The following is a 5,140-nucleotide window of genomic DNA, read 5'->3' as shown; positions in this document are numbered from 1 at the left end:
CTAGACTCAGTTTATGTACTGCACATTCTTCTGTGTTATGGAATATGCCTTTCTCCAGCTGGGGTCACCTGTCCTGTTCATCCTCCCTGCCAGCTTCTTGTGCACCGCTTCACATGCAGAGCACAGAAACCAAGAAGTTCTTAGGGTAAACATTACTCAACAACAACAATATCAGTGTGCTATTGAAATTATTCTCTTGGAAAATTAAAATACAGCACTATACCAGTTACTAAGAGGAAAATGAAGTCTATTCTGACTGAAACTAGGACAGGACCAGGCTCTGTCCGCCATGCAATCCAGACTGCAAAGAGTGAGCTCTAGCAGGTAAGAAGTGCCTTTAGACAAGGCAGATAGACCAGATGTTCCTATCCCATTTTTTGCCGGATGAAGAAACTGAAGCAACAATGTTTTTTTTTTTTCAGTTAAATAAAAAAATTATGGAAGGATATATCATCTCAAAGTAGCTGGTTCCACTGCAAAATAAACAATTCCTATTAAGTTTAAATGAGTCTGATATAAATCTATGTTCAGTCGTACCAAGGATATCCAGTCCAGTAAATTATATTTCGTTATATTATACCTTTAGATTGTTCCAGTGTAGTTCTCATCTCAGTTTCCTTTGCTTTTCAAATTGTCAGTGAAATTTTTGCAACGCACTCTATTCAGGGAAGAACTTCCAGTGGGGAAACTATTTAAATAATTTTGTTATGTCTTTCCATCTGTTGGTCCAAGTGTACACACAGTTTCTACTAAATATGAAGTAAACAAACTGCTGCATCTGTCCAAGGCTATTTTGCAAACTTAACCATGTCAGCACAGGCCTCTGAAGTACTTGGATGAAATAAGATGCTTAAGTATGAATTCTTACATTATCAGTGTTATTGAGATGTTCCAAAACAATCTGGTTTATACTGAGAACAAAATGTGCCAGAATGGGAGTTAAAAAACACAAGAGCCAAGTGATCTGAGAGTCATCCTGACCTGCAACCTCCTAGCCTCTAACAACCTGCAGTTTAGGAAGTTACTGCAGGGACAAATCCATGGGCTGTCCTGTCATGAACCAAGCACAAATTTACTCCTTTGTTTTTCAACTCATTCACACTTACCGGCTCTGAGGGCTTCTGAGTTAAAAAGTTCCACATCTGCACAGTGGAAAACAGACTTCGGGGCGCTTCAGGCACTCTTATTATTTTGTTGCCCTTTAGCTCCAGAACAGCTTCCTATTTCCCCCTCCCTGCTGCCTCAATTCACAGGTGTCACTGCCTCTTTAGACTGCTTCTTTTCTGGCAGGTATTTTGTTCATTGCCTTGTTCTTCTTTTGTTTTCCCCCATGAAATTAGGAGACCAGGACTTCTGGCAATACCACAGCAGACACTACACCATCATGAGCACAAAACAGATTAATTACTGACTAAAACACCCCATGATGTGCTTACCCTTTGGCAGGTGTAGAACACTGATCAGACAACTTTGGGGAGCCCCACTGCACCACAAACCTTCCCCTGGCATATTTTGTGACCAGCTTCTCTCTTGTGGTATCTTCTCGAAAGGCTTTTGCTGAGGCCTGTTTTACACACCCCCATGCCCCTGTCAGAGACTCATCTGTGCCATCTGGTGCTTGGTCCTCCAGGGACTCCTGTAGACTTGTGAGGCACCATGATCTTTCTCACACATTTAACAGAGTGCATTCTTCCGCCTTAATTACCGTGACATCTGGAGGAAAAATAAATGTTTTCATATGAAAAAATTATATTCCTGAGAATTCATGACCACACAGCTAGCATCTGGGGAAATTACTCTCTTTGGGACAGCCTCTTGGGTATGCGGTTAGCATCTGCATGTGAACTTAAGCTGTCTTTTCAGAGGAATCCATGGGTTTGGGGCTGGTCTGCTGGAAACCATGGGGAGCCAGCTGGTCTGCCCAGGTCCAGAGCCACCTGATGAGGGTCCCATACTTGGTTTGGCATTCTGTGCCATCATTAAGCAGTCTCCTGCCCCTGTGGTTTCCAGACCAGCCATGTGGCTGTGTGATGGCATTGCAACTCCCGGAAATAGTGACAACCCTTGACTTCAGAGACCAAATAAAAACCTGCTAAATGGGCTGGGGATGAAGGGCCATGAGACTCTGGATAAAGTATGGAGCTGCCTGGTCCCTGGGTGCCAGTCCACTTTGGTCCCTGCAGGCAGGGACCAGCTGAAGCTGAACTAAGCTGATTACCTGTGCTTGCCCCTCCACGTGCCAGCTCTTCACAAGGCCTCTCTGTGCTTGCAGAGGTCTTTCTGAGCAGAGGATTTGCTGGAAGCGCATGTAGATGAAGAAGATCTCCAGGTACACCTCTCCAGTCCAGCATAAAGCTGCGTGGGATGGTCCCAACCATTTCTTGCCATGTTTCCTCTTCACCTTCCGAAGAGTAAAGTGCCCTCATAAGTAGGAAATACACAGTCCAGACCCAAAGATAAGACCCTGATGTGAGCCACCCATTAGATAAATGTTACAACCAGCTCACTGCATGGCAAGGGCTGAGTCTGATGTGTCCTGAGAGCCAAAATGACTCTCAATAAACCACTGGAAACCAGGGGGGAGGTATCACCCTCGATGCTGCAAGCAGAGACTCTTGCACTGGGTCAGCTGGGTCTGAATTTCATTCTGGTCCGGAGATTCAAACACTGGCCCCAGAGCTTTCCCCGCCCCGGGCAGTGCGTGGGCCCTCACTGTGTGGACAAAGTCCCCCCCTCCCACCCTTTCCTTGGGGCTTCCTGTGCTCTCGGGGGGTCCCCCTGGCCGCTGCTTCCCCGCAGTGCTGGTGCCTGGCTCGGTCTGAGGGGGACGGGGGAAAAGCGGGGGCGGGGAGGCGCAGATATAGGCTGGCAGATCCGATTCCCGTGCCTGACAGATTGCAAAGGCAGTGGCAGTCCCGGGGAAGCACATGGGAAACAGGGAGGGTCCCTGAAGGGAGGGTCCCGGCGACCTTGCCGCGTTGCGGTCTAGCCCTTAAAAAAACCCCAAACGAACAAACAAACAAAAAACCAACCAAAAAATACAACCAAAAGAAACACGACAACCGTACCAAACCAAGAAGTGCAAAACAAGCAAACACGCACACAACAAAAAGCCACCTAAAACGTGAAACAAGACCGTGTCTCTGGAGGACACCGGAGGCGATGGGCGCTGTGTCCCGGGGGACTGCGGCTCCGTGCTCAGCCCACGGGTGCGCAATTAAATAAATCCCCGCTTGGCGCTCCCGGCCCACGTGTGCGAAGCCCGGCGGGCGGAGGGAGGGAGACTAACTCCCCCCCGTTTTTAAAACCAGGTTTGTCACCGCCCGGCTCTCCGGTGCAGCGGAGGACGGCGCGACCCCTCCCCGGTGGCGGCCGGCCCGAGCTCCGCGGGCGGCGCGGAGGGGCCGCGGTCCCGCCGGGAAAAGGCGGCAGCGAACGAAACCGGGGCCAGGGTTGTGTTCTACGGCCAAAAAAAAAAAAAAAAAAAAAAAAAAAAAAAAAGGAAGAAAACGTCGGCGGCTGTCGGAGGGGACGTCTTTTTTGTCGCTTCAAACGCTGTAGCCCGAGCTTATCAAGTGATCTTCGTGACCGAGCGTTCTCACTGTGTGTTCGGTTTGTTTTTCCGGGACCTAAGCAATTTTTAATGTACTATACACTTCCCGCTTAATCCCCCTCGTTTATTATATAATTACGGTTTCAAAGTGATTATGTAATTAAAATCATGTTTCACTGCAGCGTACTTCAAAAGGAAGGCAAACTTCCCTAGCATTATTTGCCGGTGATGTCATAATTTCCCTGTGATATTTAAAATAAATACATTAGTCCAAGAATTCTAAACATGTCTGAAAGTATATAATGGAATTGATTGGCATAAAGCAACGGTGAAACCTATCACTAGTTTAATATATTTCTATGCTCCCATGCAGTGTAAATTATAGGATAATGGGGTGCAGGCGATGGTAAGCTCTGTTTATATAATCCATTTCTTCACACAAGTTCCCATTGCTTTTCCTTCCCTTTGCTGTATGTGGTGGTTCTCTGATCCTACTGACCTCAGCCATGTGTTTTCACTTTTTCTTCTGATCTCAATTCCATGACCAGCGGGGAATAAAATACAAATTGAATAGTAACCATTCACAGGCCACTCTTTTCAAACTGTTGTTAAGCCTTCTTTGTCTTGTCTAGCAATTGATAGATAAATGTGTCGTATTTTACCCAAGTCTTTCTTCTCTCCTTGTAAAGCTTTGTTGCCCCAAGTTCCTTAGTCCATCTTTCTCTTTTTCTTTCTAAAGAAAATCATTTCATCAGGGCTTGTCACCGAAAGGGACCCTTCCCTTCATTGGCAGTACAACGGGTGATGGCTAAGCAGCGGAATTGGACAAAAATATCCGAAGGGGGAAATAAAGGAATTCCCCCAACATTTGGTCGGATCTATTCCCAGCACGACTGGAGGTTAATTTTAAATTTGACTTGTTTCTTCTGTACACGGTAAATAAAGTGCTCCCTGGGCTGCACGAAGTTCCTTTCTGAAAATGAGAAAGTTAAGTACCCGAAAAGGGAAGAAAATAAGAATTTTAAAAAACCAAAACAAAACAAAATAATAATAAAAAACCCCTCGTCTTTTCCCTCTGCATGTCTCTTTTATTTCAAACCTGCTTTCTGCTCTCTCAGGCAGGGCCGACGCTGTTTATTCAGCTTTTCTTGACAATGAAAATCAACTAAAAGAAGTTTAAACGATCTCCTGTTATTTTGGGGCTTGTTTTTCCAGCGGACTTCTCCCGGGCTGCTTCTTTGGGGATATAACGCAAAAGAAAATAATTTGGAAACCCACATAGAAAAACATGTCATCAATCCCGTGCCCTTTATTTGATAAAAGAAAAAACTCAACGCGAAACAATTGTCGTGAAGGTTTCTTCCGTGATCATCTAAACTGCAGAACAGCGATGGTTATAATTATTACCAAACTGCCAACATGCTGAAGGCAATCTGAGATATTTTAGCATCTGTATTTTAAATAGCTTGGTTTAAATGTCCCTCTTTTTTTCTTTTTAAAGGCTTACTCCACCTCTATTGCAACCCGGGGTTTAGCTATTAACAACTGTTTTAAAAGCGGTGGTTGAGAAGAGGGATCTTTTGTTGT

At 45.5% G+C, this 5,140-nt stretch overlaps 1 long non-coding RNA gene across 2 annotated transcripts; it reads right to left on the bottom strand.

Moving 5' to 3' along the window:
* Window positions 1-521: 521 nt before the first annotated feature.
* Window positions 522-3,180, bottom strand: LOC136288755 (uncharacterized). 2 transcript variants are annotated; one of them, XR_010720568.1, is made up of 3 exons: window positions 3,118-3,180; window positions 2,219-2,401; window positions 522-1,713 (listed from the first exon to the last, which is right to left on the bottom strand). It is a non-coding gene; the product is annotated as an uncharacterized lncRNA (long non-coding RNA). The 2 variants fall into 2 exon arrangements; XR_010720569.1 differs by having other exon boundaries at window positions 3,103-3,162.
* Between the last annotated feature and the right edge of the window lie 1,960 nt (window positions 3,181-5,140).

Source organism: Chamaea fasciata, unplaced genomic scaffold, assembly GCF_029207755.1.
Source record: "Chamaea fasciata isolate MVZ Bird 193981 ecotype frontalis unplaced genomic scaffold, bChaFas1.0.hap1 SCAF_4, whole genome shotgun sequence".
Classification (NCBI taxonomy): Eukaryota; Metazoa; Chordata; class Aves; order Passeriformes; family Sylviidae; genus Chamaea; species Chamaea fasciata.
The sequence above is the reverse complement of the archived record's forward strand: the minus strand, read 5'-3'. Positions and strand labels throughout refer to the sequence as shown.